We start from the raw sequence: 22,518 nt of genomic DNA on the forward strand, positions 1-22,518 counted from the left end.
CCCGTACGCGCGAAAAGTGTGTAACGGGAGCGATAGGGGTAGTGGGTAGAGACTTGCGCGTGCCCAGGCCAGCCCGATGGCTCGGGTATTGTTCGGCCAGAACGGTATATTTCACCAGGCCGTCAGGGTCGGCAGTGGAACCCTATACATGGGCCCGAAATTCTTGCTATAGCAGTCCACTTCCTGAATAAGGTCAGCTATGCCCACGGGCCCCACATGCCTATCTTGCGGCGTCGCGCAGTTAGGCTCGTTGCTCACAGCTGTAGCGAAAGAATAACGTATCGAAACTCAAGTCACATTCATCCAGATGCACAAAGCAAGCAGCGAAAAGCATCATCTTGCGGCACCTGTCCTTGCTTACCAACGCTTCGCGCTCGCATTTTAAAGGCGCATTTTTGTCTCTCTAAAATGCGGGTCGGTCCAATTTCAACGCAGAAATGGAAGCGACAGCTAGCGCAGTAAGCATGCATGTCGACGGCATAGGACCGGCGCCGGCCAGCCGGTGGGATGACCGTGCGATAGTTAAAAAAAAAAAAATGTCTCCAACGTAGTAAAGAGGGCCATGCACGGTGGAATTCTTCTGCCCTGATAAAGACCATGGGCCGCCGGCAGTGATAGCATATCTCCGGCGTCCTACACTTCGTTTTCGCGATAAAGAGGCTGACGTGGTATGCTCGTCAAAAATGTGAGAAGATAGCTAACGCAGTACTTCAGCCGCAAGTGTAGGATGCGTAAGCGCAGACACATCTAATATCATTGTTCCTTGATTAAATTCCTTATCTGATCATGCTTATCTTACCAAAGTCGAGGACAAGCCATCATTTTTTGTGTTAGACACGGGCCATACGATACGAAGAACTTCAAAACATCCTGAGAAGTGCCACCCCTTATAGGACGACACCGCTGGGCGTTCCCAAGTGGGGGCAGTTAAACCTAGCCTAACCGCCACATCGCAGGCTCTCTGGACAGCCCAAAGTTGATGTTGGTACTGCGAGCTCTTTAGGGCAGAACTCCATTTTTCTTCTGCCATGAAATTTTTTATGCGAAATCATAAAGTAAAATTAACCGATGGGTTGTAACAGCCACCAGCCTTACAGGAGGCGGATATATATATATATATATATATATATATATATATATATATATATATATATATATATATATATATATATATATATATATAAAGAAAACGGCGCCACCAGAAGCTGGTTTCACCTCATAAAGGGTCTTATTGCGGAGAAGCACGCTTTAAAGAAGACTGCGACGTGTGTGCAGACACATTAGACTGTCCATGTTTGCATACACTGCTGGCAAAATGTACAAAAGAGAATACTGCACAGTATATACAAAAAAGAATACTGCACAGTTCACATATAGTGGACAACGAGGAAGGTGTTAGCTTGCTTTTGTACATTTTGCCAGCAGTGTATGCAAACATGGACAGTGTAAAGTGTCTGCACACACGTCGCATTCTTTAAAGCGTGCTTCTCCGCAATAAGACCCTCTATGAGGTGAAACCAGCTTCGGGTGGCGCCGTTTCTTTTCTTCCTTTTTTTTTAGGCTATACTGGCTTAACAAAAACAACGTTGCCACCAGAAGCAGGTTTTTAGTTTGATAATCAACATTCAGCATCAGTAGTACAGACACAACGACTGCGACTGTTCGCGATTAATATATTCGACAGCGCGACGTGCCAGTGTTGCTACTGCGAAGATGTATTGATAAGCTAGATTGGTAAGCTATAGTTCAGGAATGTGAAGCGGATGGGCCTTAACGTGGTTTTAAGGCACAGTAAGCTTCAATAATGCATGTTGCTGGGCGAGTCGGTCGTACATCATGAAACAAGGTGCTGCGCGAAGTAAACACGGACAAGGAACGCCCCTCTTCGTTCACTTCCTTGTCCGTGTTTACTTCGCGCAGCACCTTGTTTCATGATGCACAGTAAGCTGAAAAGGTCGGGAAAAAGGGTTATACCTTTGACCCCACCGGCTCCTCGTGTCACCATGGATCTTGACTGCGTGTGCCCGGAGCTGCTTAATTATCCGTTTATCAACGAATAAAGATATTTTTGCGTCAGAAGAAGAGCTAGGGCTGGAAATATGACACCTGTTTGGAACTTTTTCCAAAGTGACAGCTGCACAAGTAGGCGAAAGTACAGTGAAATATGTGCCCGCATCGGCATTGTCAGCGCCACCGTAATCGCACAAAAGTACAATGAAATACTGAGTCGCTTTACAAGCCTAATAATTACGCTTTTTCCAACAGAGGGGCAACAAACAGATTTTTAGAAGAGATACTTTCGCTTCCTAGCGAAGGGCGTATCTTAAAAGCGACATAATATCTTGATTATCGAGTGATATTGTGCGAAAACCTCGAGCGTCGCCAACATCTGAGGTCGCAGCGAGCTCCGATCCACAATTTAGACACGCGACGTCGCGCCCTCTACTATACATATGCATACAGCGATGTCAGTGCTCTAAGTTGAGCCATAGCAGGCGTCGATGTTGCACCTAGGAAACCGTCGCTCGAGCGGAAATCGATCGACAAACAGCTGTATTGCCATAGGTTAAACACCACTACGCAGCGCCTGGCTCGCCTACGTGTATAGTATATGAGTATGCATGCAGCAAGCGTAGTGAATCCAGTCTCGGAAGACGAATCATCGGCAGTCTCGCGCGCCCCTCGTGTCACCTTCGCGCAAAATGTCCTCCTCGTTCATGTGTCACATCCGCACTGAGCGCGACTATCCGATTGCCTTATCCCGATGACGTCGCCGCGGTAACCGACTCCTGCCTGTCGCATATCGTGCAGGTGTGTGTCTGTGTGTGTGTACACGCAGATTCACCCACTGTTCCCTCACGCGCCCGTACACCGCGCCGCTCGGCTATGCGATATATCGCAGCGGAGGCGCGGAGACGACGCTGACCTTGCCAACATCCGCCCCTGAACGCGCCGCATGCGGAGCATCCGTGGGTGTCTCGATGCAAATGCGTCGCCCGGAGAGGATCCGATGGGTCGACCGACGCGTACCGAAGGTCCTGGGAACCTGGAGACAGGGCGTATGGAAGAAGACGCCTCCTCCACGCCGTGGCCTTATGATATACGCGGTCTCGGCTCGGTCCAAGGCCGCTACGGAGGCTTACGCTGCAAAATTGTCGATACGCACGGGCGCATTTGCACTCTCCCATCTCAAAGTCAACGGACTACATGACACAGACACCCTTTAGAGACAAGGGAACGTTCCTCCAGTGACAAATTGCGAGGTTCGATTGGATTTCAAGGTTACAGAATAAACACAGCTACACTTCGCGGGAACGATACGGGAGTGCGCATACAGCTTCGTTTCCTTCGTTATTTCTTTTTTTTTTTGTTGTTGTTGCATCATCCTGGCACGTAGCGCTGTTCCTTATGCAATCGTGAGGCCACTTATGTGCCACTCAATAGGTTCTGAAATTTGCTGCCGTGTCATTTTGTTCGATCGAATATTGCGTTTTAATTTAACGCTTCGCTCTGGCCCCCAAGTCCAAACGTATAATGTTCATCTCAGCACCTCAGAATGGTACTAGTGTGAGCGTTTTGCAAAGCTGGTAAGTAAGTCACGTAATGTTGCCTGACATGGCTGTAGCGCAGTCGGTTCCTGATAAAGATGTCTCTTCTTCACCGTATATTGCGTTGCGGCACGGTTTTCAGGCCTTTGGGTGTTCGAACTGTGTTTAAACCTGTGCGCACACTCTCAAATGTGTTCGCATCGGGAACAACGATGGGGCCCAAGAAAATTTCTAGAATCATGGTTTATCCATCGCAATCGATATGCATGCAATGGTAATCGTGGCCCCATGCCGGATGTTTACGTCAAGATATAAGTAGCATGTATTCTTTCATCAGATGTCATTTGTGTACCGACGATGCCACCCGCATAGGTGGCGAACCGTCTATGTTTTGTTATTTTTATTTTTAAGTAAAGCCAGTGATCCAAAACCTTGAATATGAATTCCCCTGGCTTCTGGAACATTTTTTCAACTATACTGGAGGGCTGAGCTCGGTATAGCTTTCTAGTGAGTACACCTAGTACAGAAACAAACTATTTGAGTCCTGTTGACGATAATTGCTCTCGGTCGTGCTTGCGACGCGTAAAGTTTCTGTCCCAATGTATAGCAGCATAACGAAGATAAGAAATTGTTTCTTATACAGATACACACCAACACAACTTGTGACTGTTGTCCTGTAGTAGTCGAAGCACCCTGCAGTTCGCTCGCTATAACATGTCTGGCTTAAGCTTCGCGTTTCTGTGCACCACGGTGCAACAATCGTCGTCATCAACATCGCCACCACTGCCTCCACCACCACCATCCTCATCATCATCTTTGTCGTCATCATCCTTCTCAGCCAATCTATATGTCCACTGCAGGACGAGGGCCTCTCTGAGATGATCTCCAATTTGCTCTGTCTTAATAACGCTACAGCTAAGTTTCACAATCCGTAACAGAAACAACTCTTGCTTTGCGGTGGTTTGTAAGAAAAAAAAATGGCGAAGCTTGCACTAAGCACTAAGCCGCGGAAGCCTTGAAACAGCGATACTGGACGATTCTGAAGACTAATCTGGTTGCTTCTAGGTATTATATGCAGCTAGGTGATGAGGGTTGTTTCTAGATTGCTTCTAGGTCGTTGCTTTATATAGGCTTTAGCTATAGGTGGTGCTAGGTTGTTTCTATACCGTACGTTGATTCTCAGCGTAGAGAGGTTCGAGTTAAACCACAGACAGTCACAGGCACGACACGGATATCCGAACTCCAGAGAGAGAGAAACTCGCGCCGAAACCAAGCGTTCGCACATCTCGTAGATCTAAGGGCACGTCGTCGTTGGCGTATGGGCCTTCCATCGCTTCGGGGTCTTCTCGCAGCCGCCGTTGCCTTTCCCGTACCCTAGTGTTAGGCTAACTTTTCCCTTTTTCCTTTTTAGTGGACCAGTGGTGATTAGTGGGATTTGCCCAATTTATGTGGCACATACCCGTTTATGATGGACGGAGAGTCCTCTATTGGGAAATGGGGAGGCTCTGTGGGGATAGGCGAGACTTTGCCAGACTACAATAATCGTTCACAGTGTAGGGTTTCTACTTATTTAAGTAGCTCAGTCACTTGTACTGGGGCGGTGTGTGGTCAGTACATGTGGTTTGATCAGTAATCCTAAACCACCCTGATCAGGCCGCTCTGACTTCCATATTGTGCAAATAATAGCTGCGTGTTCGGATCCGTAAGCAGCGCTTCACAATAATTCGTGCATTGCAAGGCCTGTATGGCCACTCCTCCTTTATCGAATGCAGAACACTACCATAATAAGTATAGGTTCCCGTTTGTGATGATGACGGTTTTCTGACAGGCCGCACAGTGGCACAACCCCGTTTGTTGGGCTAACCGTTGTCTTCTTCATTTTTAGTGGACCAGTGGTGAGCAGTGGGACTTACCCAATTTCTGTGGCACATACACGTTTATGAATCGTGATACGGCATACAACTTATACGGCTAGCTTAAACAGCTTAGTTGTTTAAAAAATTGGCCGCCATCCCGCCCTGCGAACGTGAACGTCCAGCGAAGCTGTATCAAACACCACACATGTTGATAAAGGTGGATGGATGGATGGATGGATAAACTTTATTGTGGTCCCTCGCAACGCGCCGTTGCGGGCCAGTCCCACGTCGGAAAAGAAAGACCAAGTCTCTCCGCTGCGTCGCGGGCCCGTTACACTGCCCATAACTATTCTTCGAGTCCGGAGATGGTAATAGCAGCCTCCCATTAGGACGACGAGATGACTTCGCCGCCGCGTAACGCGGAGCACCACCAGAGCATGTGTTCTAGAGAGGCTATATCGGCGCATAATGAACATATAGGCGTGCAACAGGGGGGGGGGGGGGGTGTAAGGGGGCGCCTGCCCCCCTCCCCCCTAATCACCTAGGAGGGGGGGCGCAATATCTGCCCCGTACATTGACGCTTCTAGTCACATAAGAGGAGGGGGGCGCAAAATCTGCCCCATACATTGACTTAGTAGGGGGGGGGGGGCTGCGATGAACCTTCGCCCCCCCCCTGAAGGGGAACCCTGCGCACGCCTATGATAATGAACATGTATTAATTACCGGATAAATCTTGTACAATTGCACCGATTTAGGGCACGCCCCGATCTGAAGCAGCCTGAGTGTCAGAGCCTGCGGTCTGCTTAATTTTCTGTGTGATGGAGGGTATACTGTCTCCGCCCCAGGTAAAAATGTTTGGTGAGCTCGTTGGGACTACGTTTTAGAGTAATGGCAGTGTAAACCGGGTAGTGATAATTGCTTTATGGTCGCTGTGATAGACCGTGATTGCTTCCACGACCATTTTCAGCAAGACGAATTTGTTCCTTTCGTCGAGCAGTGTATTCACGCTGTTCTTCTGGTGTCTTTAATTTCCGTGGTCTACCCATGGCAGTCTTAGAATGAACTGAATGAGCTGCTAAACGAGTCTTCCTTTTATATATGAAAGCGGGAAACACGCGCAGGGAGAAGGAAGGGCCGTTTGCCATCATTCGAAGCTGTCGTGTGAAGTGCATGCAAAGCAGCTGCAACCTAATCTTTACCGGGAACACGTGGGAGGGTGTTCGCATTGTTCACAAGCGCCTTATCATCCATCATGCGGTTTTGATGCTTGTTTTGTGGTTTTCTTTATTGAAACGAATACTGCGCTCTATCCTGTATGCCTGTTTGCAAAGAAATATGTGCCGTTTGCCTTCAGTTGTTAAAGGGCCCCTAAACCACCCAGAGGTTGAAGAAATTTAGTTGTGGCATTGCAGTTGTGCACGAGTCTACAGCGAACGGTAGCGGAGTTACACGCGTTTGCTCGTTTCGCTCTTTCCTTGGCTACGCTGCGTTCATCGGCTCGTCTGTCCACCTCTCCGAATGTCCTTCCACAGCGTCCGAGGTGAAAACGCAAGGAGCGCGAGCATCTGCTAGCAGAGGAGCACGCGAGCGTCTGTGGTAAGTAGTGGGAGTTGCCCAATTTCGGTGGCACGTACGCGCTATAGGAGTTTTGTGCTGACGCCACGAAATGTTCAGGCCAACGAGAGTTATATAGTTTCACTGTAAAAAAAAAACAGCTTAAAATCGCTCGCAGCTCACACCTTTTGTTAAGGATGAAGACAATGAATACGACATAACTCCTCATTTTCTAATAACATGCACCCACTATATAGTTACGAGCCGGGTGCTATTACTGATTCCAGAACACCCGTTCCATGCGCGTTATGGAGAGGGGGCAGGCGCGCAAGCTAGAATAAGTACACCGGCAGAGAGCGCCACAAATCTCGCGACTCTGTCGAGGAAAGCCCACGCGAAGCCCACGTTAGGCGTTTTACGGATTCGTAGGCTTGCTCCGTGACGTGGCGACTGCGTTTCTCATTTAAAGAGCCTGGTGGCCCGGAGGAAACTTCACGCAAACAAACGAAAAATAAAAAGAGTAAGATGGTGAGAAGTTTCAGCAGTGATTCTAAAGAGTGGGTTCTTTTGGAAAGTCACGTTTCCCATTAAAAACGGTTATTGCTCTGCGGTCCTCGCTATAACCCCACCCTGTGGACGCCTGAATTTGATGTGTACGTTCAACCCAGCCTGAGAGGGACATTATCTTGCTTTCTCAACAAGAAAAAAAAAAACACTTCTTTTTCTGTGCAGGTATTCAGCGCCAATAAGCCAAATCAAGCGATTCACAAGCGTGATTGTGCATCGACGAGTACCAGCCGAATCAACCCATCTCTTTGCTATTATTGAGGAATACATTAGTGTTAAACTAAATACATGGATTTCAATACAACTACAACTGCCAACACCATACGCAGCGTACGCGTACGGACACATGGCTTCAGACGCATGCCACTTTACATCTGCCGCTACAGGAAAACCACGGCTTTCAGCGACTGCGACAACAGAAAACACGCAAATTCCATATCTCTGCAGCAACATGTCGAGACTGAAGTCGCTCATTAGTTTCCGCTTGCGGTGCATGGTGGAGTTAGGCTGGAGGGGTTTCCCCGCAATGCAACTCTCTCGGCAGAGGCACACGAATTCGCGGGGGTGCCTCCGCAGCCGCCGAGATGACACAGCTCGCAGGTGCGTCGGCTGCAGCCCCACCACACGTTGGCGCGAGAGGTGCAGCGCCAGCATATTTGCGCTTCGGGATTGGACTGTCGCCGCGACAGCCTATACGTCACGCACATCACGCGCGAGGCGGGCGAAGTGATAAGAGCGAAAAACGCTCCTTCGGAGTTCTCTCAGCGTTACCGAAAGGGTTGAGAAGTGGAATGAAAAGAATAAAGGATAAGAGAAAATAAGGGGGGGGGGTGGCAGACAGAGAAGCCACGAGAAGCGAACCGGTGGTCGCCTCTGGCGCGTCGAAAACGACAGCGCTTGCAGAGAGTGGGGGCAACACAAAAGGCGTCACCTCCGCATTCCTTCCACGCGACGACCGACTCTCCTCCTGGAACAGCACACATTGCAGCACACACAACGGAGGGGGGGCTGCCGTTCCTCTTGTGTGCGCTCGCTCTGGAAGCCGACCAGAAGCGCTCCCCTTTTCTTCGCGCCAGCAAAGAGCGCGGCGGTGGTTGCAGATGGCGTATATAGAGTAGGCGTACAGCCGCAGAATAAGCCTTGGCGGGCCCGCGTACAGCGTTGCGTATTGTGTGGCGCTACGCCTGCGGTCGTTAGGCGGCCCGGAGCGTTGGGACATACAAACGCTCCCGCGAGCGAATTGACCGCGAATAGAGAGGTTCCGAAAAGGCAGTTGTGTACACTCTCATTCTTCCAACGCAAGTGATTGCGCGTGCTCGCTTGAGTGAGTGTGCGTGGGTGCGTGTTTCAGAGCGCGTTGCTCACTGAGGCCGCTGATGATACGAAACTCAAAGAATAGCGCCTGCAACGGCGTGTATTCCAAGAATGAATGCTACGGACGGCAGCCAGCAGCAGCTCAGGGGCTTCAAGGAGAGTAATCTCTTTCGCCGCAAGGCGAAATGTCTTTCAGACTTGGGCTTTTGTTGCTTAATTTCTTTTCCCCTCATCAATGCGGTCCATCGTTGTATGGCTTGCGTTGCCGAACCCGAAACGGCAATGGATAGCTTCAATAGTTGAACGAATGTTGCAACCGTGAACGTGACTCGAATGGTCCGTGAACCGGAACGTGTAAACGGGCTTGGAGGCCAGAAATCTCATTCGTGAATCGAATGCCACCGCATGGAGGTCACTGCGGGGGATGTGGTGTTGTGTATAATAAAGTAACGGGCATGTAATGCACGTATACGCGTGCCTTCACGGACGGAGCAGCACTTCGTGTCACGTCTGATGTCAACAGCGAGATATCGCTTTAGCACAGATAATAGAAGCTCATGGTTGTGCAAGAGCGACCAACTCTTCGTTCATGTTTCTTACTGCTACTTTTGAACCTATTCCTTCCACAGCGTAGCTGTTGATTCCTGGGCGCTCTGCTGCATCAACTCATCGGGTGCCTGAACCAAGTTACATTCGCTGAAACGTGCAAAAGCTGGTAACGAAATAATGAAATTCGAGCTACCCGCTTAAAGAATGAATCGTCTGCCAATGAATGATGAGACAGAAATAGACACACGAAGCTATATAGGCCACGTGACAGGCGACTTCACAAATTCCGTTTTCACACTAACGTGAGCCCCCCTTCCACCTTGATTCTCGAACAGCAGTGATGCTCACGTTTTGTTTCCATTCCATTTCAAACAAGCCGTCACCGTAATTGTCGCCATGCTGCGCTGTCAGACTTTCCATTAAGTACTACAGGATTGCGTTGTATTCTCGTCACGACCATCGCTGTAAAACTCACAATTTCGAGGCGCTCAAGCCAGACTGCACAGACCCAGGTCTATCTTCTAGCTCGCATACATGGCATCGCGCAATCTAGAAGCGCTCTCACAATGCTGAGCACAATGCGTAGTCGTCACTATACCGACTATACTACAGGAATATGAACTCGTTCATCGCTAACTCCGTCTCTTTGTCACTGCTCTCCTATGCGTGTACGCGGGAAGAATGGAGACAAGTGGGAAATGAAGCTATAAACTGTCCACGGACACCACTGCAAATATGAAACGAGATATCAGACAGAACACAAATTAAGTGACCCTAACGAGGGTTTATTATTTTTCTCTCCTAGAACACACGCAGTCGGGTTTTAAAAAGATGGAGCTTAAGGATAAGGACTTGATTCAGCCGGCTGGGAACAAAAGGTCAAACTGAAAAGCGACCCTTCCCTTTCGCGCGCGCCATTTGTACAACGCCCTGCCGCGTTCGGCTGCTGCGACGAGCGTTCAGAGCAACTCCGTTCATACGAACCCGTGGACGAGTTGCTCGCTCTCAAAGAGGGGATGCTTTCGCTGTCGGTTCCCTTTGTGGAAACCGCGGCCCGGCAGCGCAAACAGAGGATGAAGAGGCCGCCGCCGCGGCACGACAGATACGAGGAGAGGAGCGCGCGCGCGCGGGCTTAATTGGCGAGACCGCGACGCCAAGTGCGCAGAGAGGGGGCCAGAGAGTTAGGGTTGAGAGGAAGGAGGGAGGGTTGAAGAGTGCGTAAGCTAACGGGATGAGGGCTTAAGCACAATGGACGCGCTTCGTTTCCGTGCCAGGAAGCCGCAGGTGGAGGCATCCCTCCTCTCTTCTTTTTGCGGTCATCGCCAACCACGACGGCTGGTGACCCAGTTCCGCGGACGTCCTTCCTCCTCCTCCATCCTACGACACCCTCTCTCTCTTACTGCGAGAGAGAGAGAGAGAGTCACCGCTGTCGCTGCAACCGCGCAACGAGACGCGATACCGTCTGTCCACTCTCGATGCCGCGTGCCTGGTGCCCGCCAGCGAGAGAATTAACCCAGTTAGATGCGTGTTTGTAAGTTGTAGTTTATTGTAGACGTCGTTTATACTTACGCCACTTTTCCGAGACCCAAGAAGACGTTGCTGACGGGCGCGAAATGATTCCGGCGAAAAGTAATCTTTTTTTTTTTTTTTTTAAAGCTGACGAGTGCTCATAGATCACAACGAACAAATACAGAAACGTACGACAGAAGTTCAGGGGAAGCTGGTGGCTTGAAGTGACGGTAAATCGTCGAACAATGGTCGTCGTTGAATCCAACGTTCTGACTGGAGGACCTCGTCCGGTGATGTCATAAGGATAAAATAAAACTATCGACAAGTACGAAAAATAAATTACGTTTCTAACAGAGGCTGTCTACAAGGCAATACAGACATTCATAAAGTCGATATCTGCAATGAATCTCAAAATATTCCAACGCATATTTTGTCCTCGGTGTACGCAGATTACATGGTCGGAATGCAAACTTTCACACGCTGCATTTGATTTGGTGTTGACTTATATATTGGAACGCTTCCGCGCCTTTAAGATAAACACTGCGCGCGCATTATATACCTTCGGTGAAATTCATATGGACGTGTATCATGCGATAGCAAGCTCATTTGCATGCAATGCATCCATAACAATTCATATACCCGCGTAAAACTGTGGCGCACGAAATTGCGCGATATCTCGACACTGCGTCTGCTTGAATTTAAACATCAACAACGTGATCTACAGGCCGCTAAGGCACAGATAATAGCGGGGGGAAAACTAGTGCGTTCTGGACTTCGACGAGAGAATTAGCCTCGCTCTTATGTCAGGTCCGCACCTTATTGTGTCGTCAATCTCTTTTCAATCGCGGCTCTCCCCAACAATGGATCACTGATCGATACCGAGTCACGATCGTTCGAAGCAAAGCACCGAGTTAATGGCACAGCCACGAGAGCCTTCAAATCCCTGGCACACATCTCGACGGAGCCTCGTCCCTTCACAAGAGCCGATAGCTGCCAGCGGTATACGCACTCGAAGCTGCAGCGTACATTTTCTGCAATTTTGCAGTGTACAGTGCAGCTCAGAAAACTATACCAACATACCCACCAACGCGTCCATTAAGAAAACCCGGTTCGCTCAGACGTTGCCACGATTGCTGTGTTGGCAGAACATATACTCAACTTAGTACTAATCCCACCTATACTATAATCATTATATCAGCTCTGTGAACGCTGGGAATAGCATTCCATACTCCAGGTGTGTGCCCATGATGCCACCTCGTACACAATGATATGGTCCTGCTGCCGCGCGTTCGATGTGGTTTCGATACCTTTCTGCATTCGCAAATCTGCAGTGTAAATAGCGAGATATAATCTACGATAATGCGGAAAGGTCGGCCTTAGCTGGTGTTATCTGCACTGTCTGTTACCCTCGAACAGGGGAAATAGGGAAGAAAACAAAAGTGATCGAATGATGGAAGATGACGACGAGTAAATGATTAAGAAATTAACAAGTAGAATAACCACGTAATACAGTGGTTTCCTTAAAATCTCTAGCCCACTCCAGCGATATGCAAAAAATCCATGACATCGATCGTATAGCTGCTTTCTTACGCCGTGCGATCGCACAGCATGTGGTAAAAAAAAAAATCACATTTCAGTAATGCTCGCACCGGGCCCGTACCCCCCCTCCCCCCTCCAGAAATTTTGTTTCCCCATGGAATACAGAGGACAAAATGACACTCCACCCTACTTACCTGCCCGGACCCAATGTCAAATCAAGGAGGTGCCCCCCCCCCCCCCTCCCCGAAAACAATTTCTGCCTACGCCACCGGATGATACTGTATACATCCGTAAGAACTCTGCATATTTAGATGGGGTGTCGCTGGTGGTGTTGCTGGTGGCGCCAAGGCTCCGCAGGAATATGAGCACGGCAATATGGCTTGAGAACCAAAACAAGTTAGTGAGCATGCTTTTGATAACCAAGAGCACCGGAAGATACCGCCCTGCGCGAGTCAGTTCAGTGGACAGTGAATTGCTACTTCGCGCCATAGTATGAACAAGTCTATTTTTAGCCCCATAACGTGAGTCACAGTAAAATGCTTTTGTCTCTGTGTCTGATAAAAAAAAAATGACGGGAAGGAAATAAAAATGGAGGGGACGCGCATGCGCTCGAGGTCATCGCGGCGTTGCGCAGGAGAGAATTTCGGCATGTCTAGCCCGCGTTTCAGTGGAAGAGTGGAAAGAGGGAGGGGAGAGGGGTATGGGAGAGGGGGAGGGGAGAGGGAAAGTGGAGAGAGGAAGGGGAGAGGGAAAGTGGAGAGGGGAAGGGGAGAGGGTGAGTGGAGAGGGGGTGTGTGGAGAGGGTATGCGCATGCGCAGTAAGGGTGGTCACGCCGCACACCACCACCACCACCACCGGATTGAGCTCCGCTTTAAGATACTTCGCATCTAAAAATGTGCTAACGAATCTTCTGCAAGGCACAGAACAAACGGGCTAATCAAACACGAAACGCTGCATTCGAGAAATGTCCTGGAAAGAAAGTGCTCCAGCGATACTGACGCAGTGGATAACCGAAGTTGCGCTTAGCAGTACAACACCTGCAACATTCAACCGGATGCATACGGGCAGCATGCGCTGCTTACAACGAAAGTCGTTAGTAAATCGTTGTCCAGGAAGTATGCGGTAATCGCACGTCCGGACATGCAAGAGGCGTGGTTACGCACACATTCCTCACGTACATGTCGCGATTCCGTCTGCGCTCTGCCCCGGTACAACGAGTGAATGTCGTAAGCGTACCAAACAGCATGCGTGCGCCTATCATGCCTGAACATGGAACAGCTGCTGTTGCTATAAGCCGAGCCGCCTGCTGGCCATCAAGACGGCGATATAATGTCGGAGAGAGGTACTGATACATGCACGGTTAATTTTGTTTGTCATTTGTCATCAAAGAGAGATAGAGAGAGAGCACCGAATTAAGCAGAGTCGGAGAAGGAATCTTGTTTCAAAAAACAGGCGCAGGCTCCATGAGATACCTCCGTGCGAGCTAACGGAACACGACGGCGTGGGATTACACAATAAATGTATAATATAGGTGGGCGCAGAAGATTAATAATAATAACGTCTCGTGTTTTACGCGCCAAAACCACTCATATGATTCGAAGGTCACAGGTTCGGTCCCTGCCCGCGGCAAGTTATATTTTCGTCCACTTTTCTTTCTTCACATTTACCTTACATTTACTACTAATAACAACACCTATACTACCTTGGCATTAATGTCGGTCAGTGCTGATTAATATTGTGTATAACAAAGAAAAACGAGCCCTTAAAATTAGCACTTCTTTCTTTCATATGATTATGAGGCAAACCGTAGCGGAGGACACCGGTAATGTTGACCATCTGGTGGTGTTCTTTAACGTGCACTGACATCGCACAGTACACGGGCCTCTATAGCATTTCGATCGCTTCCACCGCAACGCGACCGTCGCGACCGGGATCGAGCCCGCGACTTTCAGGTCAGCAGCCGAGCAGGTTGGTAACCGCTGTACCACAGCGGCGGACATAGGAAGCTAGGAAGAAGAATAATATGCAAATAGAAGATATTAAAGTTGTGGTACTTTCCTTATAATGGTCATGATAAAACATCTTAATTATCTCATTGGTCATTTAGAAAACGAAAAAGAAAACTTAAAAATATTAGCATTACAGTCTTGTTGTTTCGGTCATAATATCAAATATGGAATCGTATACGTTTCTCTTGCAGCAACCCAGCGCCGAGGTCCCCATGGAGACTGTCGCGGTAACAGTACATTCAGCCCAAGTTGACGAAGAGGGGTTTCCGAAAGTCGTCGCCTTTGACTTATAAACCTGCTATACGACATTCTACGAAGACTTCTTCGACGGTTCCAGGTTCACTGTATACAACAATAACAACGACGAGCATAAGCAGAACCAGACGTGTTCGAATGAAAAATTTAGCGCCTCTTTCTCGCGTCCTCTCGTCGTCTTCGTACTTTTTCGTGCTGATCTGCTCTACTTCATGAACACAATCAACAACTCTTCTAAATCACCTGTGGCATAAGATAAAGAAATAAGATGATTAAAAAGTATTTGCGCCAGCGGTGACATTTTCTTTTTATTGCAATAAGGCTTGCTCTTAACACATAATACTATAGTGTGTATGTGTATTAGATGTACGCCGTAAGACCGGTATTGTGTATTAATTGAAGCAGTGTCTTGTGGAATCTGCTATCATGCATCCAGCGGTCATAGGTGTTCTAGACACTGTAGCGAAGGCAGGCTTGCAGTAGTAGACGGGAGCGTTCCGATTGTAAGGCTTGACACGTCCGTACACTCTTTAAATCGGGTCCTGGTTAAATGCGTATCCAGGAAACCAGACGATAAATGTCCGGGTTCCTGGCTTTATCTAGCACATTAAGCGGGACCTGATTAAGAGTGTATTAGATGGTTGTGCATCAGCTCCCATCACTTGGACGGAGCATTATGGAGACGTGGCACCAAGTGGTAAATGTGACCAGTATACACGTTGAGATGAGAGCCGGTGTAAGGGCCAACCCTGCCCGAAGCACGACGTCCTCCGCCCTATAGTATATAAGGTGAAGGGGGAGGGAGCAGACCCACGGTGGGATACGAACGCGTGTGTCCTGCCTGAGAAAAGTTTTACGGGCCCTGAGTGAGTAGAGGGGTTGTTAACAACGTCGTATACTGGACGCAGTATACAGACAGCTGGTAAAGTGGCCCGCCTAAGCCATAAAACTATATTCTGCGCTGAAAGGATTGAAGGACGGATCTAAGATAAGCATACGCATGTAGCATCTGTCGCAGACATAATGGAGAGAGCGAGAAGGAGAGAAATAACGTAGAAGTTTGAAGGTGCCTGCTGGAATGTTCATTTTTACAGTCAAAATTAATGGCGCGCTGAAGCATATACTTGCCATTCCGGATAGAGAAAATGACGATAGTACGATTGACGTCAGAGAGGGGATATATCTACAAGAACAAAATATAAGCACCATGGTGTACCGTCAGGGCTGGGCAAAGATACTTTGAAATTGTATCGCGATACGATACAAGATACTGCAACACTGATTGTATCCGATACGATACATTCCAATTGTATCTTAAGCTACTTCGATACATTCTCAAATGTGTTATTATATATCTATATAATGCATCATTAAACGCCTATGCACATCAACGTTCGCTTGCATAGTTATTAACTGCGACCAATTGTATTTCACTTGAATGAAAACTCTTAGTATTTCAAAAGTGTTGTACTTCTTGCTCAAGGTATATCTGCTTCATTCATAAACAACTTGTTGGCGTTGTGTTAGCTACTTAACGTGACTCCTCTTTATACATTTCGCTGACAGCGCTTCTTGCTTGTAGCTTTTGTAATTCACGGGAGTCGCTGCTCCGCTTGTTGACCAGTAAACGGGTAGTCAACTAACCACATGAACTTCAATAAGAAGCCTTCGCACGATGGCGCAAATACCGCTGTGGAGTTCTACCTTGCCGGTAAACATATTAAGGTTTTCTCAGTAACGGATCACCGGACAGGTGTACGTCGCCAAGAACATGTGCAGCCCAGAAACGTTTTAGACGTATTGTACAGTTGCGCAAAGCGCTGCAGGACACCGCCGCTATTCACACTATTGTCACTTATACTAGATCCGGTAACCTGGTGGTTAGCAACAGTAAAAGGATTCAGGGAAGCCTAAACAACGAAAACAAATATATCTAAGTAAAATAGAAAAGCGGTTCCGAATCAAACACAGCGAATAAGTACAGAAACACGATACACGAAGTACTCCCAAGAGATAATAATAATTGTTGCGTTTTACGTCGAAAAACCGCGATATGATTATGAAAGACGCTGTATGGAGGGCTCCGGAAATTTTGACAACCTGGGGTTCTAAAACCTACATATAAGCAAACGGGTCTTTACCATTTTCCCCCCATCGAAATCCGGCTACCGCGACCTTCGGGCCAGCAGTCAAGCACCCTAACCACTAGACAACCGTGGCGGGTAACCCTTCATAGCTACGACAATTAAATTCCGTGCTTATGGAAAATGGCGTAAAACGACTCTATGGGACGCTCATGAGAAAAACGGAGCATTTGGTATAACAGTGTTTCTCGAACACCTTTGCGAACGTATTTAAGATGGCGCCTACTAATTTACGTTATTGTAATGCCAACTCAATTTTGCTCTTTTACTTAGCAGTAAGCAGAATTATCGTTACTGTATACTCAAGGCGCGCCCAGATTGTTATATATTTGTTCTCAACATCACCATTACATAGCAGTAAATTCAAGTGGAATATAAATACGTAAACAGTAGCAGAAATGACTCAGACAGTCAAAACTGGGAATAAAGCAGAGAGCTTACCTTGGCAGCACGTTAAAGGCATATTGCAGTGCACAGAGCGGCAGAAAAAAAAATAGAGTCATAGGTAATGTATGGAATGAACAGCTAAGAAAGAACGTCTGCTAACAATCAAATTATGATTATAAAAACTCTTTGAATAAAAGAAAAAAAACGTACGCCAAGATAACGTCTGTTAGGTAAATGCTTGTTCTGTTAAATACAGCATCGGTACCGTTGGTACTATAGCTGTTGGAATCTTATTTGCATGTTAGTCAATCTCATCGCATGTAATGCAAACTTACATCCACGAGACCTTTCAAATCGCCGATGTGTGAAAGCCATGAGACGCAAAGCAACCCGCCATTCTTGCATTCTTCAGACTTCGTAACGAAGCACCACACAAGAGGAACTTCGATAATGACTATACAGCGTCATCAGCATGTGTGCGAAAGGCGCTGCACGCATTGTAGTACGCGGTACAGGAGAGTGGCTAAGTGCCAAGTAGTTATGGTACTGACAAAACTAAAAAAAAACGATTAAACAAAAATTCGGCTGGGCGCAAATGTTCGTGCGCTCATCTATCGAGACGTCAGGAGTGCCACCTCGTAGCTCTACCAATATACAGGGACGCTCAGAGCTTATCGCCCAGCCTCGCTGGAAAACTCTTGCGGAAATATCAAATAATGTCACTGCCTATAGTTTTATTCTGGTGACTTAGTGGCAGCAGTATCAGCTTGAGAAGAGACGCTCAGCCAACATTTATTGCTTCGCACGGTGGTGGTGCGATCGCAGTATCTTGTATCTTAAGATACACGATACATTCTTCAGAGTATCGGAAATACAGATACAGATATTTGTTTTGCGAGACGTATCGCGATACAGATACAAGATACCCAAAGAGTATCTAAGATAGTATCGAAGATACATGTATCTTCGATACTGCCCAGCACTGTGTACCGTCAAACGACTCTTCAACGAAAGCCCTTATAACGAAATCACCCGCGCTACGAAGGATTCCTTACGACCCATTTATGTTGCGAGCGTTCCCCGTGCGCGTCCTTTACAACGAAGTGGCGTAGCGAGGTATTCTAAGTGTCCCGGGCACTTCGTTACGAAGACGTTTGACTGCACTTCATTCAGACATATCGTGAAATCTGCTGCTGTGATAAAAAGACTGAACGCCAACGGCGGCTTTTCTTTCTTTTGCTTTAACTTCGTTATTCCGCTAAAAAAAATCCGGGCCCGCGTTCATGCAAGCGCACGCACGCACGCACGCACGCACGCACGCACACACACACACACACACACACACACACACACACACACACACACACACACACACACACACACACACACACACACACATGCGCGCTCGCGCGCACTCACGCACTATTGCACAAGAATATTTCGTGAGAGAAGCTCTTATGTAATCCCGATGCTGCGCATATTATTAGCGATGGCGCAAGGCAGGCCAATGACAAAAGGAGCCGTTAGGGCTTTTCTTAACTGTGGTTCATCGGGCCTCAACGTTTTGTTTCCCGGCACAACTCACACAGAGGTAAACAGGCTATAGCGATAATTAAGATTTCACGAGCGCCCTAGCATACTCCCGTGCCTCATTTCTTCTCGTATATAATCGCATTCATACGCCTACCGCATATGCAGGCGCACCGAGCTGCCCGCAAATTCCTGAACGAGACAATATCGCTGGGATCTCGTAATGAGCTTCTACGCATGCGCCTACTATGCCCGCAGGGCACACGCCCTGTGTAGGCGCGGAATAGCGTTATCACTCCCCTGTACGTTCCTCGCGCCTTGTCTTTCCAACATACAGCCGTATATACAACCCGCGTGCCACAGCAGTAAAGCGTGTATATCATAGCCACACTATACGCGGAAATGATAAGCGCCGCGATGTGCCGCACCTTCGCCTAAATCGCGACGCGATTTCTTCATCCTGCCTCAGCGCGAACGCCGTCCTAACAGGCCAGCCTGCGCGCTTCCAACAAACTGCAGCTCGCCGTCCCACTTTTATTCGCGCACTGCGGGGAAAAAAAAAAAAATCCTGTCCGAAGGGCCCTCGTCGTAGGGTAATATCGATTATAACACAACACACACATACACGCACAAACACGCTCCAGGAGGTTTTCGGTTTCACATCTGATTAGGTCTGCAATTTTTCCTTCGACGACGGAAGCCGGACAAAAATATGGTGAAGAGAAGCAGTTTTGTTCTCTTCGTTTCGGTTTATATCAAATCTCTCGCGTCTTGCCAGCACACTGCCTCGCTCAATTTCCGTCGAGGATTAAGAGAGCCGCCTTGAGGAAGAAAAAAAAAGCAGCAAAGGACGCAACGTATGCGGCCCCGTAACTGCTGCATATATCCGTGCATGTACACATATATACGCGCTCTGTGAGAGCTCGCCGCAGCTTTTGTACATGACTGTGCGGTATGCGGAAAGAAACAAAGGCAGTAGCTAGAGCTAATGCCGACTATGTAGAGCTCGCCCGGTCGGTTTTCTCTTATTTTTTTTTTTAGATGTTTCCTCGCTTCCGCTGTAACCCTTACCTACTGCCGCGAGCCTACTGCGAAGTATACAGCACACGAGAACAACGCGAAGCGCGATGGCACGAAAAAGCGCTAGCTTGTCAGAGGATTAGTCCTCTTCGCACGTTGCGCATTTTATTATTACTAGGGCGAAAGCCTTAGATGCCTCATCAAACGCGAAAATTGACCGTCTGCGTCGCGTCCCTCGTCGGCGGCGTCGGGGTCAACACGAGCGATTCAAAAAAATCATCCCCACGTGATGATGACACCGCACGACGTCATCATGACTTCACAGATCGCTAAATTTAGTGCCGTCATCATGACGTCACATGGTGACGTCATCATATGATATTGTAGCTTGGTCAAAGGTGGGCAGATCACGGAGGCAGTGCAAAACCAGGTGAGGAGCCTCCGATCCTGGAGGCAGTGCAAAACCACGTTAGGTGCAGAAAGCTCTCGGAGCCGCGTGGCTGAGCAGGATCAATACATCTAGATTTACTGTATATGCTACCTTTAGGTAGCAAAGTTGCGCATAGGTCCGGCTAGCAACCACAGCTATGCGGTGAAGTCGCACTCCGTTTTCGCAGGCACCATGCCTACTGTGTCGTGGATTAACATATCTGGCGTGTCGAAGGGCGGCGATAAACATTGGCTGTCGATGACTAGCGTTAATTCAGTTCGCTGCAGCGGCGGCGTCGAGAAATACAAAAATTGGCCCGAGCGTCAGCTTCTCCGCCATGCATGGTTGCTAGCGGCGTTTGGAAGACAGATGCGCAACTCTGCTAACTATAGGTAGCATATACAGTAACTCTAAACACATCGACTGAGAAGAAAAAGAAGGTGGCTTTTGCCTTCGAGTCGTCTTAGGAGAAATGCATAAGGGACCCTGTGATCCTTTTTTTTTCGCTCATGCGAAGAATACAGCTCAGAAGGTTAAGAATCCCCCATATAAGAGTGACCATCAATCAATTACGACTATCGAAGTGCATAAGGATAGGTCTGATCAGCCTATCTCATCTAACAGCGATCGGAGTGCTAGTCCTGCGCATCAGTGCTCTTTCTATCTCCAGTGGTGAATCCGCGCTATCCAACATTTAAGATTTTGAACTAATTGGCCCAGCAAGGAATTTCGTTAGACAGACAGACGTTGACAGGAGAGAAAGCTCTGGAGTTTTATGTCACACGTGACTTGAAGTATACAACATCACATCGCATTCTTTTTTCGCTACAGATGTGTACGGTAACTTTCGAAACCGTAAATGTGAATAGAGTTAGGAGAGCCTCCTCAGAGTGTAAGGCAAAACTAAACCCTCGCAACTCGAAACATTGTGTACACTGTGTACAGCCGGACGGGTACACGCATAGCGCCGTGGGCTTCCGGAGTCTGCGGAGTATACAATGTCGACAGCCGTGACCTCTGGCGATCAAACAAGGTATTTTGTTTGGAGTCTGCTGACGGTGGAATGCGAGCCTGGCGTTTCCGCCCGCTCGTCGGCGTAGGCAGATGAGCACTTGTCATCGTTCGACAGAGCCCAACGCGGCATCGCTGTTTCACGAGGCATGACCTTGACAGCTGAGCGCTGACAGGTGGCCTCGCGAATATAAGCCGGCAGAAGTGGCTGTCGCATATTGACGACAGCGGGAAGCTGCATGCTGCTTACTGGTTGCATGCGTCGGGCCCCGGAAATAGATGCGGCCTCGTCAACAATGTGCTCGTTCGCTATTCAGGGTTTCTTCTGCTGCCGCAGCACTGGCTTTACCTTGCCGTATTTCCTTGTGTACGGTCTGAAATATCGACGCCGACGCACGACTATAGGATACAATGAACAGCCAAATAGCAAAGGAGCCGCGTCCTCTGGCTAATGTCTCTACATGCTAACTTGGCACCAGCTAACTGCACGTGTGTTGATTTACCCAATTGTTGCGGCTGTACTCCATAAGGTCGCAACATTCCTTCGTCAAATCGCGCCAATCTTGACAAAGCAAAAATGCAGCTGGTCCTAAGCGCCGTGTTAGAATCTAATTACACTGAACCTCCTTCGGATACCGTATTTCATCTTAAATGAGTATTGACACGATTTTGAGACATCGCAAAAGGGACGTTTTTCGTTTCCTTGGTATGCAGTGTCAACGTTCTCCGCACAGCAGAGTCAGACAACACGTATAAAATATTTTACTTTGATTTTAAAGTTTTCGCGTCGCTGAGTATATGGAAGAGAGCGCCACCGCAATGGTCATTATTCCGACGAGTCAACACAGCTCCACTGAGTTTGCGAACTCTGCGTCCTGCATGCAGCTTTAATTGTAGAAATTGTTGTCAGCGCGTCACTGGGTGACAGTTCACTCATCGTTGTTTACGTGCACGACGAGCAAATGACAGATTTGCCGCTAGTACGTCGGGAGTTGCTGTCTCCCCGTGACGTCACACTGCGATAAAACGTCACTGACAAGCCACCCCCTCGATATCGAAACCGAAACAGACAGACAGACAACAAACTTTATTGGATCCTGAGGAGTTACTGACCCCCTAATGGGAAGTCGTAACCGCTGGCCGCGCCCACGTGGACAGAACGCCGTGACGCTCCGCCCTTTCCTGGGCCCTCTGGATAGACTGGGTTTGCTTTCGGAGTGCCGTGCTTCTAAAGGTATTTCTTTTTAAGGTAACGGTATTAAATATATATTGGATGCATTCCCAGGCACCACAAT

At 48.3% G+C, this 22,518-nt stretch overlaps 1 protein-coding gene and 1 long non-coding RNA gene across 3 annotated transcripts in view; one reads left to right on the forward strand and one right to left on the reverse strand.

The window, feature by feature from the left end:
- Positions 1 to 14,816, forward strand: part of LOC119383472 (uncharacterized) — a 99,264-nt gene extending 84,448 nt beyond the window's left edge. The window contains exon 3 of the long non-coding RNA XR_005181671.2: positions 14,638 to 14,816. This is a non-coding gene — a long non-coding RNA (uncharacterized LOC119383472). The remainder of the gene's footprint in view (positions 1 to 14,637) is intronic.
- Positions 1 to 22,518, reverse strand: part of LOC119383471 (uncharacterized) — a 108,368-nt gene that overhangs the window by 47,220 nt on the left and 38,630 nt on the right. The gene's annotated exons all lie outside the window — the stretch shown is intronic.

This window comes from Rhipicephalus sanguineus, chromosome 2 (assembly GCF_013339695.2).
Source record: "Rhipicephalus sanguineus isolate Rsan-2018 chromosome 2, BIME_Rsan_1.4, whole genome shotgun sequence".
NCBI classification, from domain to species: Eukaryota; Metazoa; Arthropoda; class Arachnida; order Ixodida; family Ixodidae; genus Rhipicephalus; species Rhipicephalus sanguineus.